Source organism: Lactuca serriola, chromosome 3 (genome assembly GCF_051521515.1).
Source record: "Lactuca serriola cultivar US96UC23 chromosome 3, Lser_US96UC23_V15, whole genome shotgun sequence".
NCBI lineage: Eukaryota > Viridiplantae > Streptophyta > Magnoliopsida > Asterales > Asteraceae > Lactuca > Lactuca serriola.
The window spans coordinates 166,084,683-166,111,645 of NC_136410.1; the positions used below are offsets into that span (position 1 = coordinate 166,084,683).

Sequence of the window (26,963 nt, forward strand, 5' to 3'; positions counted from 1 at the left end):
CGGGATTTCTGAGAGCATTTTTGGAACCAGGATATAGTATATTATTTAATTCAACACTCGAAATAATTTTTATGAAAATATTTATGAAAGTCGCGAAAACGGACACCGCCAACCATTAAGACGCAAAACTTCAAACGCACTTTCCCGGAGATCCGTAACTCCAAAAATTAATCCGTTTGATGTTCTAGAATCCTTGAATTATACTCTATCTAACGGAGCTTTCGAAAAATAAAATCAATGCACGAATACCGAGAAACCGGATTTTTGTAAGGGAGGTTTAGCCCCATGTGGGGCCCAACCATACCCCAACAGACAAAAAAAAAATCTGATCTCTTTTATCTTCACCTCACCCCCACGTGCCATATCTTTTCTTTCTTGCACATATCATCAAAGGTACAAGGTAAGGGTTGAGGTATGGTTCATTTGATTTGTGTGTATGGATTTTTACTATAAAAGGAATGCATGAGTGCCTTCATTCGACACAAATCATCAACTTCTTCCCTCTTCTCTCCATCACTCTCTTCCTCCATAAAAGCTGGAAGAACACCCACCCCCCTTTTGCCACTTTCAAACACCCACTACCACCACCCAAAAACTTCATCCCTAAGCTTAGTTTGCTATTTGTTTCGATCACAGGAAGCTTTTCTATACTCCTGCATCGAAATCCAACAGAAATGAGGAAGAACGGAGGTAGCAGTATCAGAACCACCACCCCCGTCAGCCTCCTGTTGCAGTGATAACCACCGATCGCCACCACTTCTGGCCTCCATTTCGTCACTAGTAAGCCATCTCCACCCCCCTTGATTTCTTTTTAAGCTTCCATGTATCAAGAACTATAATAATAATAATAATAATAATAATAATAATAATAATAATAAACCGCTGCAAGATTTTTATTTATTTATTATTTTAGTTTTCTTTCTTTCGTTTGTGTATCACGTCGGGAAAGAAGAACAGGAGGCATATGCCTCCTGTTATAAACTTGTATATTGTTCAAACATCATTGCAAATTAAATATATATAGTCCACATACTTTTAAATTGCCCGTATTTAGTCCCTTCCTAGTGAAAGTTATTTCAAATGTAAGATTTAAACAATAAAAGTTTGATAAGAATGTTTAAAACTTACCCTAAACTGGAAAAATACTTTCAAAATTAATCCAATTTTAATACAAAACTAAATAAACAATTTTATAAATATTATTTATTAAATAAAATTTAGTATAAATAAATTTCCTTTTGAAGTTAGCCCAATTTAAAATTTACTTGGTTTATTTAAAGCATTTCGGGAAAATAATAAATTAAATTTTTAATTTAAAAAAAAAAAAAAAAAAAAAAAGAATTATTTAAATGGATTATTTAAATAAATTTTGAGATAATTAGAAAATTTATAAATCATTACACTTAGTTCAACTACACAATGTCAACCCAATGTTAATTTATAACAGCTATTTCTAGGAAATCGGATTAATCACGGAAATCACGATCTCTCGGCAATACATTCCGGTCTTCAGAACAACTTGTTAACCACTCAATAAGGTGAGAGTTACGGCCCCTTTTTAATATTTTATTTATTCTTGGGGGAGAATACATGTGTTAAATAGTATTTATTATGCAAATATATAAGTTTTATATGGAATGCATGCTACAAGTTTAAAGTTATAAAGACTTCCATATCTGAATACTATCATGCATAAGACTTTTCACACTTATAAAAGATCGTTATGTTAAAATACATATCTCTATAAGAGCGAGTAATTTATACTTTTATAAATACGTCAACCATACTCGACTTTACAAATCTATACTGCGAAATTCATTATGCCCGGTACTTATCTAAAATTAAGTTAGGGCTGAGAGTTATTCACAAACTTTTCGTTAATGGTTTTTGAGTGAGACGCTACTATTCATTAGCTGAGTTTAATCACTTAGCCTGCCCCACACTACTATAATCGTTAATCTTCGGAGCGAGGTACATATATATAGATCTATATGGGGTCGACAACCCCACCTGCGGTTGCTAGCTACAACCATCGACTGATCAATCGAAGCAGGTGATATGTGTCTACGATCGTTACTACGACGTCCAATGAAGCGTCGTAGGGAGGGGTACTTTTCGTCTATAGCTCGATTATAGAACTCACTAAAAACATTAACACGAATCTCTCTCACTTTTTTCACTACAACCATAGGTTTGGTTGCTTTCAGAACTGTTTTTAAGTATGGTGGTTACTTATACAATGGATATATTTAAACTTTCATGAAGTTATATCAAACACGTTTTCTTTAAAAGCATAGATTTATTTATAAAATTACTTATTGGCTTTTAAAGACTCATGACAAGCATTGTTTCAACTATTGTTATACAAGAAAAATATACTTTTGGATTTTTGAAAGTATTATTACTGCGGCTAGCAGAAAACCTATGACTCTCACCAACCTCGTGTTGACTTTTAAAATACATGTATTCTCAGGAAATCAGTGAAATTACGGGCACACTCAGATGATGGAAAACATGGCTAGCAAGTACTTTAATTTTCTACTTTTGAACTGTTATGCCTAACTGTCAAGGCAAACTCGTATTATTATCTTATTACTATTTGTAAGAACTTTGTATGAAAACATAAATATGTAATGAAATGTTGTTTTGTTTATTGTTGTACTTGTGCTGTGTATTTAATTTATCTATGATCCATGAACTTAGTCGCACAGCCCGGCTTGTTCCGCCGCCTCGGCCGGGGGTGTGACAGATTGGTATCAAAGCTAAATTGGCTATAGAGAACTCGTATCCTCGAAAGAGGAATACAACTATAGCAACTAGCTTCTTATAAAAGTATTATCAATAATAAAACTACTTCTCGACTACTTACGGTATGGTAGTTGGGAAGTACAAAACAATGATTAATAATACTACAAACCCCACCAACCTTAATATATAAGAGTTGATATATATACTCTGACCCACGATGAGAACAATTAATAAAAATTCTAAACATCCCTTCAACTAAAACTACCAACTCAACCCTTTAGGTCAAACGCCTCAATTAAAGGTTAGTATCGTACATAAGCCATACCACAAATAAACCTGGAACGCGCGCCTATGTTATTTATGGTCGGGCCGGTGCACAACCAACCTTGAGCAAGGAGTTTGACAAGCTACAACGGTTGAGGGTTTTAGAAGTTGAAGAATGTCCACCAGATTCGTTGTTGAAGCTTAGTACCTTAGAATCCTTTTATCAACCTTAAAACACTTACAAAAAACTTATACAAATTTACTAACCCACTTGAAACCCTTTTATGTAGATGGCTGGACTACCGGATAACCCTGATGACTAGTTTCGACTTGAGGATCCTGATGAGCCATTTGGAGTTCCTTTGCATCCACATCCACTACACTTAGTTGGGGATCCGTACTTTCCCCAGGACGCTCTTGAGGAGCAGGATCCCGAAGAGGATCCTGAGGAGGATCCCGATGAGGAGGAGCTCGAGGATGAGGGCATATTGCAGGATGCCCAAGAGACTGATGATGATGGTCCTGCAGAGGATGAGGGAGACCTCTCCGAAGAGGAACCTACTCCCCTTACCCCACCAGTCTCACCACCGAGACCCTACTACCAGCCGTACCTTCTGCGCGGCAAGGGCCCTTGTATGATGAGGACCCCAGGAACTACTATATCTCCTATTTACCACTTGGACCCAGCTGCTCAGGTTTCCCGACCCATTAGTGGTCTATTAGGGAAACGGACTCGACCCAGTGAGCCATCTTGGCTCACAGACCTCCTTAGCAGGAGGGATGCTACTGATCTATCACCACGGTTTGAGGTTGGTGAATCTTCACGGGCACCACTCAGGTTTAATCCTGAGGATGATCCGATACCTCGCTTGATGACTCAGACTGATCAGACCGAGGATAGGATTAGATCCTTGGAGCAGTTTGTGAGAGGTCTAGGCTCTACTTCCCTCGACCATCGAGTTGAGACACTCGAGGAAGAGGAGAAGGAGAATTCTGATGCGATCCAGATATTATATCATCTCTCGGGTGCTGATCACGAGGCAGTGAATGCCTTGAGTGCTCAGGTTAGAGCACAGAACTACCGGATTCAGATTATGGAGAGCGATTTGGCTGCACAGCGAAATCAGCTGGTTATCTCTACGCAGGAACGATGCTACATCTTGGACCAGTTCGAGGACTTTGTCCTCTATGTGATGACTCGATTTGGGAGGTAGATATCTAGGACAGCTTGTGTCGTAGGATAAGGTTAGGACTTTTGAGGAATAGCTTTTGTGTTGCAAGTGTTTATCACTGCCTGGTTTGTAATAGCTCTTTTGAAAAGCTTTTCTATTTCTAACCTTATATGGTTAAAACATTGTAACCAAAACAAGCAGTTTTTATGACAATGTTTCAGTGTTTTGTTAAATGTTTGTATTTATTATGTGTTGCTTGCAAAACTCTATATCAGGTAAAGCTTTCATTTTCTGATTTAAAATCTGTATGATTTCGGAAGAAAAACAAACTGAACTAATACACACCTATTATAACTATGTGGTTTAAAAACAACTTAACTTACTTATCTAACATATTAGGATAATGCCTCGACGAAAAGAACCGCGAGTTCGTCCACCACCGACTCCCCGAACTAACAGGAGAAGTGCCCTAGAGATAACTCCAACAACAGAAGAAACTCCAGACCCTGAAGAAGCCCCAAGTGCTACAAATAACCACCAAAATTTCCAGATGGATCCCACTATGATGCAAAACATGCTTGCACAAGGGATTGCTACGGCCTTGGCGACTTATGAGGCTGCTCGAAACGGGAATACTGGAAATAGCGGAAGTGGTACTCCTGTAGATGCCCAAAGAAATCCCAAACACTGCTCATACAAAGAATTCATGGGTTGTAAACCTCGATCCTTCTACGGAACTGAAGGAGCTGTTGGCCTATCCCGATGGATAGAAAAGATTGAAGCTGTCTTCCACATCAGCTCTTGCCCAGATGACTGCAGGGTTAAGTACGCTACCTGTACACTAATGGATGCTGCCTTAACTTGGTGGAACAACCATGCCAAGACCGTGGGAATTGCGGAGGCCTATGCCATGGGATGGGAACAACTGAAACTAATGATGACTAAAGTGTATTGCCCACGGCAGGAGATTCAGGCATTAGAACAAGAACTCTGGAACCTAACCATGCAAGGATCAGAGGTAGCTGCTTATACCTCCCGATTCGAAGACCTTGCAACTCTTTGTCCCGGAATGGTGCCTTCAGAAGACAAGAAGACGGAGAGATACATTTGGGGATTAGCATCGCCAGTCCAAGGTATGGTTACTGCATCCAGACCCTCAACTTTTGACAGTGCCAAGCAACTGGCTTATGAGTTGACTGAACAATGTATCCGACCAGGCACCATGGCCCCCGCAAAAGAAAAGAACCAAACTGGGAATTCTAAGAGAAGGTTCCAGGGGAAGCCAAAAGGGAATTTCAAACACCGTAAGCGAAACCCAGAGCCTGTAACGATGTATGCTGCAATCACAACCACTCCCACTCCAGTAAAGCCCTACGCTGGAACTCTACCTCGCTGCCCTAAGTGCAATTATCATCATGTTGGAGACTGCATGATCTGTAGCAACTGCAAATTAAGCGGTCATACCGTCAAATTTTGCAAAAAGAACCCAAGCAACACAGCCTCAACTACTACCGCAAGAGAAAGTCGAACCTGCTTCGAGTGCAACCAACCGGGACATTTTAGGAAAGATTGTCCTAAGCTGAAGAGACAGGGTGGTCAAGGAAGGGCGTTTGTGATAGGTGCGGGAGACGCACGCCAGGAACCAACTGTGGTTACTGGTACGTTTCCTATCGAAAATATTTATGCCTCTGTATTATTTGACACTGGTGCTGATAAGAGTTTTATTTCCCACAAATTTAGAAAAATGATTAATCATAAATCATGCAAACTCAATAATGCTTACATGGTAGAAGTAGCCAATGGTCAAATAGAAAGCACCTTAGAAATACTCACCAACTGCCTTCTCACCCTAAATAATCACGTGTTCCCTGTCGACTTAATGCCCATAACCATTGGAAGTTTCGATGTAATCATCGGAATGGATTAGTTATCAGCCCATCGAGCGGAGATTCTATGTTACGAAAAAGTTGTACGATTACCCTTACCAAACGATGAAGTCCTTGTGATTTATGGAGACAAGGCAGGGAAAAACCTACGAGTCATTACTTGCATGAAGGCAAGGAAGTATTTGCAGAAGAGATGCTACGCTTTCTTGGCCCACGTGGTGGATACGCAAGGCAAGGGTAAGGAAATCAAAGACATACCACAAGTGTGTGACTACCCAGACGTATTTCCAGAAGACCTACCTGGAGTACCTCCTATCAAACAGGTTGAATTTCGAATCGACCTTATCCCGGGTGCAGCACCAGTGGCACGGTCTCCTTATCGCCTGGCTCCATCGGAAATGCAAGAATTATCCAGTCAACTTCAAGAACTTCTCGACAAAGGCTTTATCCGGCCAAGCTTCTCTCCATGGGGAGCCCCGGTATTGTTTGTCAAAAAGAAGGATGGTTCGTTTAGGATGTGCATCGACTATCGAGAGTTGAACAAGCTCACTATCAAAAACCGGTATCCACTCCCGAGGATCGATGACCTGTTCGACCAACTACAAGGATCCTGTTACTACTCAAAGATCGACCTACGATCCGGCTATCATCAACTTAGAGTTCAAGAAGCAGATATTCCAAAGACGGCATTCCGAACTAGATACGGTCACTATGAGTTTCTAGTGATGCCATTTGGACTGACCAACGCACCTGCCGTATTCATGGACCTTATGAATCGGGTGTGTAAACCCTACTTGGACAAATTCGTGATTGTCTTCATCGATGACATATTAATATACTCACGAACCAAGGAAGAACATGGCCAGCACTTGCGTTTAATTCTAGAACTGCTAAGAAAAGAAAAACTTTATGCAAAGTTTTCTAAGTGTGAGTTCTGGATTAACGAAGTTCATTTCCTCGGTCATGTGGTCAGCAGTAAAGGGATTCATGTCGATCCCGCAAAGATTGAAGCTGTCAAGAATTGGAAAGCACCAACAACACCAACCGAAGTACGCCAGTTCTTAGGGCTTGCAGGCTATTATCGGAGATTTATCGAGAACTTCTCCAAAATAGCCAAGCCTCTCACCGCACTAACCCAGAAAGACAAAAAGTTCGACTGGGGAGACAGTCAAGAGTCTGCCTTCCGAAAATTGAAGCAATTGTTATGCAGTGCACCGATTTTGTCTCTTCCTGAAGGAACAGAAGACTTTGTAGTATACTGTGATGCCTCACGTCAAGGGTTAGGGTGTGTACTGATGCAGAGGAATAAGGTTATTGCATATGCATCCCGACAACTGAAGCCAAACGAGACTAACTACACTACCCATGACTTAGAGTTGGGAGCCGTAGTATTTGCCTTGAAGATTTGGAGACACTATCTATACGGGACAAAGTGCATTGTATTCACAGACCACAAGAGCCTTCAACACATTTTTGATCAAAAAGAGCTCAATATGAGACAACGAAGATGGGTCGAATTACTAAACGATTATGAATGCGAAATTCGTTATCATCCCGGTAAAGCAAATGTTGTGGCAGATGCTTTAAGCAGGAAGGAACGAGCCAAACCCCTTCGTGTAAAGGCTCTAACCCTAACCATCCACTCGAACCTCACTATTCAAATTCGTGATGCTCAGCTAGAAGCACTTAAATCGGAAAACATGTTGGAAGAAAACCTACGAGGCATGGACAAACAGTTCGACCTCAGAGAAGATGGAACGCGATACTTCATGAACCGAATTTGGACTCCAAGATTTGGAGAAGTCAGAGATTTGGTTTTAAATGAAGCTCACAAGTCAAGATACTCGATACATCCCGGATCAGACAAGATGTATCTCGATCTCAAGAAGCATTATTGGTGGCCCAATATGAAGGCAGAAATTGACACCTATGTCGGTAAGTGTTTGACCTGCTCCAAGGTCAAGGCAGAGTACCAGAAACCGTCTGGCCTGCTACAACAACCATCAATTCCAGAATGGAAGTGGGAGCACATAACAATGGACTTTATAACAAAGTTTCCCAAGACATCAAGCGGTTACGATACCATATGGGTAGTGGTTGACCGTTTGACCAAGTCCGCTCACTTCTTAGCCATCAAGGAAACTGATAAGATGGAAAAACTCACTAGAACTTATCTCAAGGAGATAGTCAGACTACACGGTGTGCCAATATCTATCATCTCAGACCGAGATAGTAGATTCACTTCCAGATTTTGGCAATCACTACAAAGGTCCCTAGGCACAAAACTCAACATGAGTACAGCATATCATCCTCAAACGGATGGCCAGAGCGAAAGGACAATACAAACTCTGGAAGATATGCTCCGCGCTTGTGTGATAGACTTTGGTAACGCATGGGATACTCACTTGCCATTAGTTGAGTTCTCTTACAACAACAGCTATCACACTAGTATAAAGGTCGCTCCATTCGAGGCGTTGTATGAATGTCGTTCACCATTATGTTGGGCAGAGGTTGGAGATACCCAACTAGCAGGAAAACATATTGGAGATACACTATTCACTGGACCTGAAATCATTCAGGAGACAACAGAAAAGATTGTTCAGATAAAAGAACGGCTAAAAGCAGCACTTAGTCGGCAAAAGAGTTATGCTGACAACAGACGCAAACCATTGGAATTCAAAGTAGGAGACCGAGTCCTACTAAAAGTTGCCCCATGGAAGGGTGTCATTAGATTCGGAAAAAGAGGAAAGCTAAACCCATGCTACATTGGACCCTTTGAGATCCTAGCAAGAGTTGGTCCGATAGCTTATAAGCTCAAGCTACCTCAAGAGCTCAACAAGGTTCACGATACCTTCCACGTGTGTAATCTCAAAAAGTGCCTAGCCGATGAAAACTTGGTTGTACCACTCGATGAAATTCGGGTCAACACAAAGCTTCACTTCATGGAGGAACCGGTGGAGATTATGGATCGGGAGATTAAAAGACTCAAACAAAACCGCATTCCTATAGTAAAAGTCCGATGGAACTCTCGTAGAGGGCCAGAGTTTACTTGGGAACGCGAGGACCAAATGAAGCAAAAGTACCCACACTCATTCAACGATGCCCCCTCCACTAGTGAAAGAACTAACTCCTAGTGTAAAGTAGCCAAGAATGAAATAATTTCGGGACGAAATTCCTTTAACGGGGAGGTAATGTGACAACCCGAAATTTAGGGCTACTATTATAACCGTCAATCTATCCGTGAATCTCTTGTTTATCCGAATTACTGATTGTTAATGCACCTAAAGTAAAACAAATAACTTTATTCCAATTATTATATGATGTCATATGATACATTGCTTCCGAGTGTGTAAACCGCTTAAATGACAACGTTAATCAATGCGTCTGAAAAACTGAAATTTTACATTAAGCAGTTTTGAGAAATAAAAAAAAAACATTCAAATATTATAGTACATGTTCCCCTGTTTCCGAAAATATAAATAACGTCCAAAACGGAGTTCGTATGCAAAAGATACAACCGTTTTAAGAAAAACGGACAGTAAAATACTGTTATTCTTTAATCGCGTAAACAAAAACGTTCCGTTGAGGCACTTACGCTTTGCCGACGGGATTTCTGAGAGCATTTTTGGAACCAGGATATAGTATATTATTTAATTCAACACTCGAAATAATTTTTATGAAAATATTTATGAAAGTCGCGAAAACGGACACCGCCAACCATTAAGACGCAAAACTTCAAACGCACTTTCCCGGAGATCCGTAACTCCAAAAATTAATCCGTTTGATGTTCTAGAATCCTTGAATTATACTCTATCTAACGGAGCTTTCGAAAAATAAAATCAATGCACGAATACCGAGAAACCGGATTTTTGTAAGGGAGGTTTAGCCCCATGTGGGGCCCAACCATACCCCAACAGACAAAAAAAAAATCTGATCTCTTTTATCTTCACCTCACCCCCACGTGCCATATCTTTTCTTTCTTGCACATATCATCAAAGGTACAAGGTAAGGGTTGAGGTATGGTTCATTTGATTTGTGTGTATGGATTTTTACTATAAAAGGAATGCATGAGTGCCTTCATTCGACACAAATCATCAACTTCTTCCCTCTTCTCTCCATCACTCTCTTCCTCCATAAAAGCTGGAAGAACACCCACCCCCCTTTTGCCACTTTCAAACACCCACTACCACCACCCAAAAACTTCATCCCTAAGCTTAGTTTGCTATTTGTTTCGATCACAGGAAGCTTTTCTATACTCCTGCATCGAAATCCAACAGAAATGAGGAAGAACGGAGGTAGCAGTATCAGAACCACCACCCCCGTCAGCCTCCTGTTGCAGTGATAACCACCGATCGCCACCACTTCTGGCCTCCATTTCGTCACTAGTAAGCCATCTCCACCCCCCTTGATTTCGTTTTAAGCTTCCATGTATCAAGAACTATAATAATAATAATAATAATAATAATAATAATAATAATAATAATAATAATAATAATAAACCGCTGCAAGATTTTTATTTATTTATTATTTTAGTTTTCTTTCTTTCGTTTGTGTATCACGTCGGGAAAGAAGAACAGGAGGCATATGCCTCCTGTTATAAACTTGTATATTGTTCAAACATCATTGCAAATTAAATATATATAGTCCACATACTTTTAAATTGCCCGTATTTAGTCCCTTCCTAGTGAAAGTTATTTCAAATGTAAGATTTAAACAATAAAAGTTTGATAAGAATGTTTAAAACTTACCCTAAACTGGAAAAATACTTTCAAAATTAATCCAATTTTAATACAAAACTAAATAAACAATTTTATAAATATTATTTATTAAATAAAATTTAGTATAAATAAATTTCCTTTTGAAGTTAGCCCAATTTAAAATTTTCTTGGTTTATTTAAAGCCTTTCGGGAAAATAATAAATTAAATTTTTAATTTAAAAAAAAAAAAAAAAAAGAATTATTTAAATGGATTATTTAAATAAATTTTGAGATAATTAGAAAATTTATAAATCATTACACTTAGTTCAACTACACAATGTCAACCCAATGTTAATTTATAACAGCTATTTCTAGGAAATCGGATTAATCACGGAAATCACGATCTCTCGGCAATACATTCCGGTCTTCAGAACAACTTGTTAACCACTCAATAAGGTGAGAGTTACGGCCCCTTTTTAATATTTTATTTATTCTTGGGGGAGAATACATGTGTTAAATAGTATTTATTATGCAAATATATAAGTTTTATATGGAATGCATGCTACAAGTTTAAAGTTATAAAGACTTCCATATCTGAATACTATCATGCATAAGACTTTTCACACTTATAAAAGATCGTTATGTTAAAATACATATCTCTATAAGAGCGAGTAATTTATACTTTTATAAATACGTCAACCATACTCGACTTTACAAATACTATACTACGAAATTCATTATGCCCGGTACTTATCTAAAATTAAGTTAGGGCTGAGAGTTATTCACAAACTTTTCGTTAATGGTTTTTGAGTGAGACGCTACTATTCATTAGCTGAGTTTAATCACTTAGCCTGCCCCACATTACTATAATCGTTAATCTTCGGAGCGAGGTACATATATATAGATCTATATGGGGTCGACAACCCCACCTGCGGTTGCTAGCTACAACCATCGACTGATCAATCGAAGCAGGTGATATGTGTCTACGATCGTTACTACGACGTCCAATGAAGCGTCGTAGGGAGGGGTACTTTTCTTCTATAGCTCGATTATAGAACTCACTAAAAACATTAACACGAATCTCTCTCACTTTTTTCACTACAACCATAGGTTTGGTTGCTTTCAGAACTATTTTTAAGTATAGTGGTTACTTATACAATGGATATATTTAAACTTTCATGAAGTTATATCAAACACGTTTTCTTTAAAAGCATAGATTTATTTATAAAATTACTTATTGGCTTTTAAAGACTCATGACAAGCATTGTTTCAACTATTGTTATACAAGAAAAATATACTTTTGGATTTTTGAAAGTATTATTACTGCGGCTAGCAGAAAACCTGTGACTCTCACCAACCTCGTGTTGACTTTTAAAATACATGTATTCTCAGGAAATCAGTGAAATTACGGGCACACTCAGATGATGGAAAACATGGCTAGCAAGTACTTTAATTTTCTACTTTTGAACTGTTATGCCTAACTGTTAAGGCAAACTCGTATTATTATCTTATTACTATCTGTAAGAACTTTGTATGAAAACATAAATATGTAATGAAATGTTGTTTTGTTTATTGTTGTACTTGTGCTGTATATTCAATTTATCTATGATCCATGAACTTAGTCGCACAGCCCGGCATGTTCCGCCGCCTCGGCCGGGGGTGTGACACCCAAGATGACAATGCCACAAGCATGCCTTATCTAAACCATTAGACGAATCAATGTGAAATACACTATTACCTAAGCTATCAACACAAGTCACAGTTTTATACACTCCATCACAAGTTAAAGCTTCAAATTTAAAAACACCATTTTTATAAACTAAAATTAAACCATTCATATCATTAAAAGAGTAACAAAAACCTTGTATGAACATTGCATGACATGAAATAATGTTTCGAGACATTTCTAACGAATAGCAACAATAACTACTAAGAAAAAGATGATAAGTCTCAACCTTGGTCACAGGAGAAGATCACCTATTTCCCATGATCAGATCCATCCTTCCATGCTCTACTTCCTCACTTTCTCTTAGTCCCTGCAAATCATAAAAATGTGAACATCACATCCTATATCAAGGACCCAAGAACGAGTAATTAGTGAGTTATTAGATTGAATATTGTATATACCTGTTGACGTTGGCTTCACCTTTCCATCCTTGATGTCTTGTAAGTACTTGGGGTAGCTCCTCTTCCAATGGCTCTTGTACTTTCAATAGTAGCAAGTGGCCTCTTTAGGGTCACTAACAGTTGGAACATCTTAACTGGCCTTGCCTATGGTCCATTGCTAGATGACCCAACATGGGCCTTGCCCTTCCAATTAGTCTTGGGAGGATCTTTCCTCTTCTTCCCTTTGCCTTGACCAAGGATGAGAACAGGAGCACTAGGTGAAGGGGCCAGATTCTTTCCCTTTATTCCTGACTCAACATTTTGTAGCAAGTTATGGAGTTGGGCCAATGCGGTTTCTGTGTTGTTCAAATGATAGGTCAAAATGAACTGATCATAACAACTTGGCAAAGAGTTCAAGACCATGTAAATGGCCAACTCCTCATCGAACTTAACATTGAGCCTAACAAGGCATTCCATGTACCTTTGCATTCTTTGCACGTGGTTGCATACAAACTCTCCCTCTTTCATCTTGCAAGCCATGAGGGCTTTGACCACTTCATATTTCTCTTGATGATCTCTCTTGTGATACTTTTCCACAAGTTCATTGTTCATCTCATAGGGCCAATAATCCTCATAGAACCTCTGCATCTCAGGGACCATGGTGGCGACCATGATGCAAGCAACTTTTTTTGCGTCATCGTAGTGTTTCTTATAAGAGGCTAGTTGTTCTGGAGTAGCAGTTGCTTCATCGATTACAACTAGTTCCTTTTCAAGGACATATTCTTTGCCCTCAAATCGAAGAGCCATCTTAATATTGCGCATCCAATCGTTATAGTTGGTGCCATCAAATGTCACCTTGGATACGATTGAGAGTAAGGAGAAACCCAAATTGTGGGTAGATGATGATGGAGCAAATTCATCACTAGGAGTAGACATCTACAAAAAATTTAAAGTAGTTTTAGTTAGATGATAAAATAATCCTAAATATTTAACCCATAATAAATATTCAGGCTAGGACGCAACTATGCAATTGACAATCTAGAAGAGGGATGTCGTAAACTAATTGTAAATTTTATAAAGGTAAGTAAAGGCAATTTACCAATTTTAATCAAAATGAAAATCCTAGATCTTTTGAGATTCACTGAATCTATCAATGGCATGTTTAATCTTAGATTATGCTCTTTCTATTTGTGACTAGGATACCGAGGCTCACAAACAAGATGTGAATAACCATACAAATGTGCTTGGCAACCTCAATGTCATTTATCATTTCTACTTGATGTGTTGGTTTACCACACACGGTCCATCAATAATGATAATTCTTGAGATGCTCATTACTACTCTTTATAGTCCATATTAGTGTGCTAGTTAACCACACACGCTCCACTAATGACATATAAAGCATAATGTGCAACTTCATCGATTAGCATACAAATTCACATTTTTCATAAAGTAACTAAGAGTGGGATTTTTTAAAACAGTTTAGTTACTTTATATCATTATACTTATTAATGAGGTTATGTCCTATCAAACCCATTCGGCTAACAACCCTCCATCATATAGGAGAGTGGTGGGTCAGAGTGGACACCCATTCAACGGTCATTTTATCGGTCGCTTCTTTATACCTTCTTTATAGCATGGTTTCGTGAATGAGGCCTACTATTGATTTGACTGACTTTTCTTATACATATACTATATTAACATTTATATATATATATATATATATATATATGTGTGTGTGTGTGTGTGTGTGTGTGTGTGTGTGTATATATATATATATATATATATATATATATATATATATATATATGTGTGTGTGTGTGTGTATAAGGTATATTCTAAAATCATTACTAAAATGTTAGATTCAATTAAAAATTTTGAAATTATAAAAATTAATTTAATTTAAAATTAAACAATAAGAATTAAACAATTTATTTACCATTAAACAATGAATCAAATAAATTTTAATCCTAATCCAATACCCTGTAATTTTGAAATAAGGGTTTGGGTTTTTACCAAATAGTAATTATCCAATTTTAAGGCATTCAAAACTAATAATTATCAAATAAGGAGGCCCTAAAGAACCCTAAAAAATTCGAAAATCAAGGAGGAGGGTTAGGGTTTCAATAACTCTTTCCCACTACGAAAATCCACCAAAAGGGTTTTTGATCTAATTCAACTTTGTTCAAAATCGCAGAGAAAAATGGCTCTAATACCACTGATGGGTTTTTCATGTTTCAAAAATCATATTTTTAGCAAAAAACATTAACCCTATGTTTGCATACACCCTAAGGATCTATGTTCTCTCTATGATTTGCAAACAACAATTTGAATTCAAGAACCCCAAAGTACATTGTTATTTTTCAAAATTAACAAAGGTTTAAGTAAAACATACCTCTTGATTATACTGGTAGATAATCAACCAAAATAACCTTCTTGTAGTTTCTTGAAAGCTAGCACCCATAAATCTAATGCCTCTGATGGTTTACACCCAACCCTAGTAACTAGAAGGCTTAATGAGAGAAGGAAGAGGGGAGGTAGGGTTTTGGCTTTAGCTTGATTAGAGGGGATGGCCGAAACTATGCTCCTAGGAGGGGCTTTTTATAGGTGATCAATGGGGCTATGGATAAGGCAGTTTCCTAAGATAAGATTTATCCTTTTCCTTGCTCCCTAAGGATTCCTAGGCTCCCTTAATGCCCAAGAACCCTTAAAGCTCTTCTAGAATTTTGTCTTCCTTAGGGAGGTTCTAGAATTGCTCAATGTTCAAGTTTTAAACATTGTCACCTTTAGTACTTCCACTCATAATTATTCCAATTAATTTCTGATTAACTTATAATTAAACAATATAATTTCTAATTAATATATTTTTCTCAAAACATATTTAAAAATTATTTATTTTGATTTCTAATTAATTTATTAATCATATAATAAATTAATAAATCAGTCTCTCTCTCTAAAAGTCATCATATTCAATTAGTAGGTTTGAGGGCAACCCAAAAGGATTTTACTAATAATTCAAGTTTATAATAATTTATTTAACGGCTTAGACACATAATCTAACATTTACCATGTACCTTGTATGAAGAAGAATTTTCTCTATGTATCACAGTTAACTTCATCGGGACACTTTGTGTTGTTTAGTCCAAATGATGTCAAGATCTATAAGAAATTTGAGACTCCATCAACAAAAATCCTACACGGACATCAGAGTGATTCCAATTATGTTTTTTTGTGTGGAGTCGGCGTATCTAGAAAAGAATAAGAAGAAGCGGAATATAGACTTATGGCATATACATTTAAGCCATGTGAGTTATGAAAAGCTTGATTTAATGATGAAGAAGAAAATGGCTAATGGTTTACCATAATTAGAATTGAGAAAAGATATTGTATGTGCTAGTTTCCAATTTGGCAAGGCTCGTCAACAACCATATGAAAGATCAAGTTATCAATCTAAAGCTCCATTGGAATTGGTGCACTCCAATGTGTTTGGACCAGTCAAGCAAGCATCAGTTAAAGGTATGAAGTATATGGTGACTTTTATAGATGATTTTTCATGTTATGTATGGTTTTACTTTATGAAAGAGAAGTCTGAGTCCTTTTTCAAGTTCAAAAAATTTAAAGATGAAGCTGAAAGAATGACCAAAAAGGGTACATGTTGCCTTCGATCAGATAATGGTGGGGAATACCTTGCAATTGAGTTTGTTAATTACCTAAAGGCAAATAAGATTGGAAGGCAATTGACTTGTCTAAACACCCCACAACAGAATGGGGTGTCTAAAAGGAAGAATTGCCATCTTGTTAAGGTATGTAGAAGCATGATACATGACAAAAATATCCCTAAGCGTTTTTAGGATGAAGCTACGAGAACGGCTGCTTATATTATCAATAGAATTCCTTAGTAAGGCATGAAATATGTGTCACCATTCGAAAGAGTGATGAATATCAAGCCAAATTTCAATCATCTCTGATTTTTTGGATGTGTGTGTTATGTGCTTATACCAGGGCATCTGAGACATAAGATGGAAAATAAAGCTATCAAATGCATATTTATATCGTATGATGAGGAGAGAAAGGGATGATGGTTCTGTGATCCATTTACTGAAAAATATTATGTGTCAAGAAATGTCATCTTTGATGAAACGTCATCATTGTGGTCAACAAACCATGAGATCCTACCATATTCTGAACAACTGAAGGAGGAGTTAGAGTCATCTAAAGTTAGCCTCAATCTTGATGGAGGAGATATTGTAGTTGAAGTACAAAACTAGAAGACATGGAAAACATGTGTGTTTAATCAGACAAATGTCAATAATGAGAACGTTGAAGAAACAACCACTAGAAAATCAACTAGACTTAGAAGATCGAACCCTACATATGCTAATGCTGCAATAGTTGAAAAGAGATGTGATTGAACCAGATTTGTCTGATCAAGCTCACACAAAATAGAAGTGGGTCAAATCGATTGAGGAACAAGTAGCAACCCTAATGAGAAACCAAACGTGGGAATTGGTCCCAAGGCCTAGTGATGTGAAACATGTTCAATGTAAATGGGTGTACAAAGTAAAACGTCGAGTAAATAGCATGGTGGGGAGATTCAAAGCCCTTCTGGGAGCCCGTGGATTTTCTCAACAATATGACTTGGAATATGAGGACACTTTTAGCTGAGTAGCCAAACGCACCGGTATACGTGTTCTCTTAGCCCTAGTAGCAAACAAGGGTTGGAATCTATGGTAGATGAACGTGAGCAACACATTCCTATATATCGATCTTGGTCGTGTAATATAAATGGAGCAACTACAAGGTTTTGAAAGTATGTAGTCTCTCTCTCTCTCTTTCTCTCTCTCCATGTCATACACGTATGTGCAAAGTATCTCCTGGTAGTTTATGTTATTTTCTTTGTTAAATAAGTCTTTGCTTAGTGGATAGTTGTTTCCTATTTTTCCTAGCTTAGTGGTCAGTTATTTTCTCCTTTGTTTATGCTTTCTTTTGTAAGCCTATATGGCAGATTGTCGTTGTTAGTTTTTCCAGCATCACTACACAAGTTAGTGTTGCGTAAATTTCTCTCTTCTACATATAACTTTGTGTCTCTTGTTGTGTAGAAGATACTTAGCCTATCCTCAAGTTAACATTACCATCATCATCCTTAATGCTAATAATAAATATTAAATTGAAGGGCATCATTTTCATTTTACATTTAAGCAGATAAAGAAATTCCTACTTACCGAGAACTACCAGGACCACTGCTACGTCTTGGAGAATAACTACCACCATAAGATAAAGAAATTTTATACAAGTTTTTCTTTTTTGTTTTTGTTGTTTTTTTTAAGCTACCTAGAATGACTTAATTGGTTAAGCCAAAACAAGTGGCTTAATGTGTTCCTACTTTATTTATCCATTTGGTCTTCCTTCTTTTTCCTCACAACTGCTCTCACGTTAAAATTGATGAACATTGTGGTACTTGTTGCATCGGAATATAAGGGTAAATTGGTCTGTGACAACCCGGAATTTTCATTCGGTCAAACCCTAAAAGTCAATCACTTCATATTATAAGTCAAGTTCACTTTTACTTGTTTTTAGGAAAAATAAGTTCATTTGATTATTTTAATAATTAATCTTTAAACAAACGGGTGAAAGAAAGTGTCGTCTCGGGTTTTGAAATTTAAAAACCGCAAACACCTCGTGTCTTAGAAGTTCACGACCAAACTTTTATGTTTGGGTCGAAAAATCATCCAAAAACGTAAACTCATGCCTTAAGCATGAGTTTACTCCCCAAAAACTAGTCATTTTGTGTTTACTCCCCATTTACCAAAAGAGTAAACTCCAAAAATCCTCTCAAGTATCATCCAAGTTTTGTTCAAATATCTTCAATCTAGTAAGTGTTTCTAGCCCTTTCAAGTTAGTATATCACTTAATCTAGTGATTGTACATCCTTTAATCCATCCATTTATGTGTTTTGACTAGTTTTTCCAAAACACCAAGAACACACACTAGTGTTCTTGGACTTTAAGTTCATTTCAAGCTTCCACAATGTAAGTACTTCTATCCTAGAGTCATTTAAATCTTGCTATACATGTTTATATCAAAGAAAAGTCCCAAGAACAAGATGTTCACGGTTTTTGGAGGCTCCCAAAACCGTAAACACCAAATTTAGTGCCTTAGGGTGCTTTAGCGTGTCTAGATGCTTCACAATGCCTTAGGGACTTGTCTAGATCCAACCTTGATGTGTATATCACCTAGAAGATCAAGAAAACAACCATTTATATGTGTTTACGGTTTGGGGATCTCCCAAAACCGTAAACACCCCAAAAAAGTGTTTAAATATCCCATAAAAGTCCCATGGTTGTTCCTTATGTCTAAATCTAACCTAGACTAGTGCCATGATTAAGCTTGGACATGAAAACCCCCAAAATACCAAACTTATGAGTTTAATGTAGTAAACTCATGAGTTTAAGGTAGTAAACTCATGGAGAAATGGTCTTTAGACCGTAAACTCCATTTAGGAGTGTTTTGATGTCACACAACACTTCCTAAGGCTTAAACATGAAGTAGGAATGTTTGGAATAGCTTAGAAGACTTCAAAACATCAAATGGTCAAAAGTTTAGGAGTTTACGACCATAAACTCAAGAGTTTATGATCGTAAACTCAAGGAGTGTTGGTCTTTAGGGAGTAAACTCATTTTAGGAGTGTTCCTTGAACCCCAAACACACTAGCCTTACCCTACAACACTTAGATGTTGTGACATCCCCAAAATCTTGACCAGAAAAGACCGATTTTCATTTATGACTTTAAATAATTTCAGAGTAAATCCTTTTGATTTGAAAGAGTTGCGGAATTTGTTCCCAAAACAAAACATGATAAAATAATATTTATCAAAGCATTTCATCAAGAGATGCATTTTCATTATATAATCAAAACTCGGGATGAGATGCATTTTCATTATATAATCAAAACTCGGGATGTCATGTTCCGATACAGACCATAAAGCATAAACGATAACATTACAAGTCATTCAACAAATATGTACATATACAGACTTGTAAACAAAACAACTTGATGATTCAACCATCTTATGCCCTCGCGCCACTACCTGTAATACAAATAAAACTGAGTGGGTCAGGCTTGGGAGCCTGGTGAGCATATAGGGTTTTCAACCCACAATAAATAAATTATATTTAATTTCACCAACCAATCACTATCCCGATTACCCATTCCCGTTATCCTCACTTTACGTCCCTAAAACAACATCTATCTCAAGGGACCTAATCTAGGATTTTCATCGGGACGGACATCACTGTTAAGGGGTTTCCTCAACGATAGATATCCTAAAGGCAACCATGAGGGGGATAGAGTACACCGGTGAACACATCGTTCACAACACCTACAGGTTATGAACCTGCTAGCGTTCCACTAGACTGTCTAGAAAGAGTCCGTGGTCGTTATCCATACTCCGCTGAATAACTAGATCAACAACAACAACAACATCGAGGCCTCTCATCTGTTTATTACACACCAACTATCTACCCATGTTCTACCCAACATATTAGTAGATAAAAATATATATTTTCATACATAGTTTAAAACCTGTATATCATTTCCATTAAATACATATTCCACATAACAGATGAGGCACACCCACATAACACGTATTTCATAGAAAGTAAATCAGATCTATGAGATAGAAGAGAATGAATATACATTCATACTTATAACAACAAAATTATACACATAAACAACAATATACTTAATACACTCTAACCATACTTGTATTATTATCGTGTTTATGAAAGGTAGTATACACTCACTTGATCAGAAGATGATCGGACAGCACTACGGCTTGTAGAAGTAGTAATCCTCAGCAGATCTGGAAGATCTCTACAAAAATCGAACTTCTCGCGGGCAGAGCTTCGGCTCGGGAACCGCACTTCTCGGGATCTTCGGGATCTCGGGACTTGCCTCGGGGCTCGAGAATAATACCGGGGCTTCGGGGTATTTCTGGCACGCAAATCGATGCAAAACGGGAGAGAGAAGAGAGAAAATGAACAAAAGAACCGGCTGCCCTCGCATCCTATTTATAGGAGGCTGGAGCCTCGAAGTACGTGGGGCGTACGCCTGTACGCGGGGCGTACAGGTCCGAAATCGTCACTGCGTTCATCATCCGAAGCCACTAGCTGCGAGTGTCGACATCTTCGGAGTACACGGGGCGTACACGAGTACGCGGGGCGTACTTCGGATCGGATTGCTGACTCCTCTTCGGATAATGCCGGATTTAAAGATTTAATCTAAATACAAAATATTTAATAAACTTCGGAAATTCATATCTTCTTCATACGAACTCTGTTTTCGACGTTCTTTATATCCACGCGAAGGTGAGACTACGCTCTACAACTTTCGTTTAGACTCCGTCGGCTAATTTTGACTTTATTTTTATTATTTATTTTTAATAGGCCGCGACAGAAAAACTTCGTTATAAATTCATAACTTCTTCGTTTGACGTCCGTTCTCGCCTAACTTTTTATCGCTCTGATACCAACTGTGACATCCCCAAAATCTCAGCCAGAAAAGACCGATTTTCATTTATGCTTTTAAATAATTTCAGAGTAAATCCTTTTGATTTGAAAGAGTTGCGGAATTTGTTCCCAAAACAAAACATGATAAAATAATATTTATCAAAGCATTTCATCAAGAGATGCATTTTCATTATATAATCAAAACTCGGGATGTCATGTTCCGATACAGACCATAAAGCATAAATGATAACATTACAAGTCATTCAACAAATATGTACATATACAGACTTGTAAACAAAACAACTTGATGATTCAACCATCTTATGCCCTCGCGCCACTACCTGTAATACAAATAAAACTGAGTGAGCCTGACCCACTCAGTTTTATTTGTATTACAGGTAGTGGCGCGAGGGTATAAGATGGTTGAATCATCAAGTTGTTTTGTTTACAAGTCTATATATGTACATATTTGTTGAATGACTTGTAATGTTATCGTTTATGCTTTATGGTCTGTATCGGAACATGACATCCCGAGTTTTGATTATATAATGAAAATGCATCTCTTGATGAAATGCTTTGATAAATATTATTTTATCATGTTTTGTTTTGGGAACAAATTCCACAACTCTTTCAAATCAAAAGGATTTACTCTGAAATTATTTAAAAGCATAAATGAAAATCGGTCTTTTCTGGCCGAGATTTTGGGGATGTCACAGATGCACTCCTTAGCACTTATAACACTTATACAAAGTGTTTGTCATGTCCTAGAGTGTCTTGAATTGTTTATTAGTTGTTTAAAGACTAATTTTTTATATACATATGTCCTCAAATGTAATTAGGATCTTTGTGTGTGTCTAAGTCTTCACTTGACACCAAGCACTTATCCGACACTTTCTTCGATCCACTCGCAACAGGTGAGTTCATAGCCCTAAATCAATGTTTTATATGTTTTTAAATGCTTTATGGGGGGATACAAGTAGAATCATGCTAGTTATTATATCAATCATATGTGATTAATAAGCAGCATTCAAATGATTGGCTACTCATTAGCCGTTTTACCAAACAGTTTCCTTCAAATGTTTTTCATAAACACTTTATATGTTTAAAACTCCTTATTAAACTGTACATTTTACTTTGTATGTGTCATTTCAAACTCATTTACAATTATGTTTCAAACAAATGTTTCTTTATACTTAAACTGTTTTATCAAACCCATGCTTTCAAACCGTTTTATAGATTGACATCAAGTCACTCTTTTCTTATATAATAAAACTTATTTTATGCTTTTATATTATTAATTGCATGCGTATATATGTATAGTTATATAAGAAATGTTTAAAAGACTTAGGAAGGCTATCCACCCTATTTCCTTTTCGCGCTTGAGATGTGGTCTGGTGGGACATCGGGTATCCGTCCGAAGGTTGTTTAAATATTAGTTATATATCATATGTACATATATAGTCATAAAGGTACTTCCAGTTCATCCAATGCCCTTGGGTAGCAAGGGTATACATCCATGTTCATACGTACCAGTTAAATTAATAGTAAGCTACCATATGGGTAGTTTAGGAAGATACTAGAACTATTACTAGAACGCGATATCATACAATGAGTCAGTTCATTCATGAGTCAATACTTGCTAGATAGAGAGAACATACATTACAGCTAGTACACACAGTACATTACTATATATGCTAGATAGAGAGAGAACACACATTACAGCTAGCACACGTAGAACATTACAGTACATTGCTATACCTGCTAGACAGACAGAGAACACACATTATAGCTAGCACACGTAGAACGATTAACAATACATTACATATACATGAATACGTTAACATAATTGTGATCCACTGTATCGGAGCATGCCTTCAATGTAATGGCCCGAGTTGTAGCCAGAGTCTCTTGGAAGGAGAGCGTGAGTTTGCGTATAGATCTATACTGGATTGACTATCCTACACCTTGCTGCTAGCTACAGCCGGACCTGCAGGTCTGCGGGTGCCAAACGTCATACCTTTTTACGACCTACATTTGTCGTGTTACTTAGTCGATAGTATGGTACAATTAATCACATAATACCTTAATATAAATCTGGTTTAAGGCAGTTAGTACAGCAGTAGTTCCTATAATACAACACTACAGTACTACATTAATTCACCCTTTACATATATTTAGTGATCATTTCACTTAAACATTAATGTACAAACTATATTTTGTTAATGATAGTTACACATGGGAAAATTACTCACTTTTACAAGAAACGAACATATAAAACAGTTAAGTCTTGGTAGAAGACTACATTTAGAACAGTTGGGTCTTGGTAGAAGACTCCCTTTTAATATAGTAGGAATTATAGGGATTTCTAGGGTTTTTCATACGTTTACAGTTGTTTTACAAACATTTTCATACTTACACAAACTTTCTTTCAAAACATTTTCAAGTCTTTCATTACATGTCAAACAAATACTTACATACAAATTAAGACACATTAATACTTATGATCTCATCGGCTTTAAAGCTGATACTCTCTTTCAAAATAACTTGTATCCTCAGATCAACAGTAGACAGGTACCGATGCAAGGTTTAGAGAAGATGAAGCTCGTTCAAGACTCATCTTTCATTTTGATTATACTTTAGTGTCTATTATAATTTGACAGAACACTTGTATTAAAATTATATTATTAATGCAATGGATGATTTTGTTTCTTGTTTACTACTTTTCATTGTTGTGATAATGTACATGACGTCCTCCGCCCCAGAACGTTTCTGCCGTTCTTGGTTTTGGGGTGTGACATGGTCATTTAGTCTCATTCAAGCGATCTATGAAAAGAAAAATACATTGTGCATAAAACACTTTAACCAAACAAAAATCATACAGGACTTAATTTTTTGAATGTTTATTGTTTAAATTTTAGGGTTAAGTACCTGCGAACCACCATAGGTTCCATATCTGCTAGAATAAGAATGTCCATTCCCTTTCGAATCTCCACTTTCATACTTTGAAACTTCAGGTGCTAATATATACTTAAAAGCCTGACCAAAAGCTAAATTTTCCCATTCTCTATCAAAAACTTTTTCCCTCAATATTGATGCCACGTGTTGAAATGCATTCAACACACAGGCATATCTTCCACAAATCTTATAGAAGAAAAATTAACAAAAAAGGGTCAACACTCATCATGGTATGCTCCATCTCTATCTAATTCTCTATATATGAATATTTTACAATGTAGTTTTACTTTTTACTCATAATTGTAACCTACTTACATTTATTTAGTGATAATAGAAATTGTACTTAGGTTTCTTTATCTACAATAGCAATGTACTTACATTTTGCTACAAATATGGACATTGTACTTTGTTTGTTACATATTGCTATTATTGGTAATGAAATGAAAGTTACATTGTTTGTGTAAAGATAATGCAAGAATGTTGGTATTGTGAGCTACATATTGCTATTATCAGTAAAACATGCAAGTGTATATCTATTATGGTTATTTAAACGTAAGTTTCTTGCTATTATGGATAAAATATAATGTGTTATTTCATGCAATTTGCTGATATTTTAATTAAATATAGAGATATATACCTACACCATTTCATCATGATAGTGTTTGGCCACTTTTGGAAGGTACTCTTTTGAAAGTATTTGAATATCGGCATGAGTGACTCTACTAATTTCAGAAATTATGGAGCCTTCTTTCCCAATTATGGAGGCAACATGAGAAGAGGGAACAAGTAATTGAGTGGTATATGAAATAAAACCTGAATAGAGGTCACTTTTATCCCTCAAATTACTCCTCATTTGTAGACATATTGTTGCCTCAATAGTTGGAGAATATATGTGATTAGAGATATGTACATAAAAGAATCATCATGAGAAAAAGATTCATACTTTAACAATGATAAATTAGATGAGAGGGATTTATAGAACATTTCATGTGGATGAAGATGAAAAAAAGTTTATGATTAGAGAAAGTTTGTAATAATAGGTAATTGCTAGATAAAAGTTATCTGGAAATGTGACGTGGCAAAAGGAAAAAATAAAAAAAATTACCTCCTCCGCAGTGATAGATAGATACTATGCAATCTTCACCCCAATTTGTTGGGGGGTTAACTTTCACACTTGATCCATATTTTTGACTAATATCGTTGATTAATCCACGATCTATGCCACTTACAAAACCAACACTTTAAGAAGGACAAATCAAAAGAAGAGAAAAATCTTTTGAAAATGATTCACCCTTCGCATTAACAGGTGGAGTTGATCCCATAATTTGTGCGCCACCTGGCATTTCCATAATAGGAGGGTAAATGAAGGGAGCACGTAAATGTTGAGATTTTGATGGGTTCTCATGGTGACGTGATGCTATTTGAAATAATGCTTTTCTTACAACAGAAGCTTCACCAGATATCCGAATCCAATCACAACAAATGATTCAATGACACATAATCTTAAACTGTTAAACATGACATAACAAGAAATGTAAGCTTACTTGTATGAGTTCATCATTGCTTAATGCACACGTAGGCAAATGATTATCATTCATAATAAGAATCTGAGCACCGGTTTCGGTCCTTATAGTTTGAACAATTTCTCCACCTTTTCCAATAACACATCCGATTTGATCAGATGAGACAAGGAGACGAGTTGTAACTTGTGGTGTCATGTCATCAACCTCATTGGGCCCTACTTCATCAGCTACTACTATGTCATGTACTTTGAAAAGGGCATCTTGTGATGGACAAACTCGTTGATCAGTTTCTATTCCATCAAAGTCGTTTGTTTCATCATTTGTGTTGTAGATAGTAATAAAACGTTCTCCACATCCAAACACTTTATCAGTAAAATTGATTGTTGAATTAGTTTCGGATTCTAATTTTATGAGAATCTTACAACATCCTCCTATTATGCTCATAAGTTTCTCAGCAGGGCATAAGTATCAGAATACAGTATAATCTGAATTGATTAAGTTCTTTCCACTTTCGTCACCAATGTTTCCTCGTTTGGTTCTTCCATTATCGTTGTGGTTAGAATGAGAATTGGAACACTTTCCATGGCTGTTTCTTGATCCCTCCATATGACGCAAAAAAGGGTTTCTTTTTCTTTTTAATGGAATGTGTCGGTTTTTAATTTGGAAACTGTGAGAAAATCAGCACATGAAAATGAAGGCACAATTCCATTTCGAAACTAAATCAATTTACTGTAAGAAAATCAATACGAAATTTTCTTTGTATATATTTAATGTTGTATGCATGCATTTCAGGAAAGAGAATGAATGACCATATTACTACAATCTGAGAAGACGCTTCGATTTCGATCAATAAAAGTGAATTCGTAATGTAACCAAATTCGAGTAATTACATTACAAAAACTAAAACCATACAAGTAACAACAATGTCGAAAACCGATTAAGCATATAATTATGGATCTGGATTGCATGTCGTGAACAATCGTAAAAGAGAAATAACAGATGTGACGAAAGTTATTATGAAAATTCGGATATATACCTTGGCTTCTTCTTCGTTTATGGGAGACAGGGACAAGGAACGCTTGCGATTTTGGAAATTGGAATTAT

The 26,963-nt window shown here is 36.7% G+C and overlaps 2 long non-coding RNA genes across 4 annotated transcripts; both read left to right on the top strand.

Moving 5' to 3' along the window:
* Positions 1-443: 443 nt before the first annotated feature.
* On the top strand, positions 444-2,606 carry LOC145094732 (uncharacterized). Of its 2 annotated transcripts, none has more exons than XR_013703520.1 (3): positions 444-780; positions 1,448-1,538; positions 2,474-2,606. It is a non-coding gene; the product is annotated as an uncharacterized LOC145094732 (long non-coding RNA). The 2 variants fall into 2 exon arrangements; XR_013703519.1 differs by having other exon boundaries at positions 1,458-1,538.
* Positions 2,607-10,118: 7,512 nt separating this feature from the next.
* Positions 10,119-12,339, top strand: LOC145094733 (uncharacterized). 2 transcript variants are annotated; one of them, XR_013703522.1, is made up of 3 exons: positions 10,119-10,455; positions 11,133-11,223; positions 12,160-12,339. It is a non-coding gene; the product is annotated as an uncharacterized LOC145094733 (long non-coding RNA). The 2 variants fall into 2 exon arrangements; XR_013703521.1 differs by having other exon boundaries at positions 11,143-11,223.
* Positions 12,340-26,963: the final 14,624 nt, after the last annotated feature.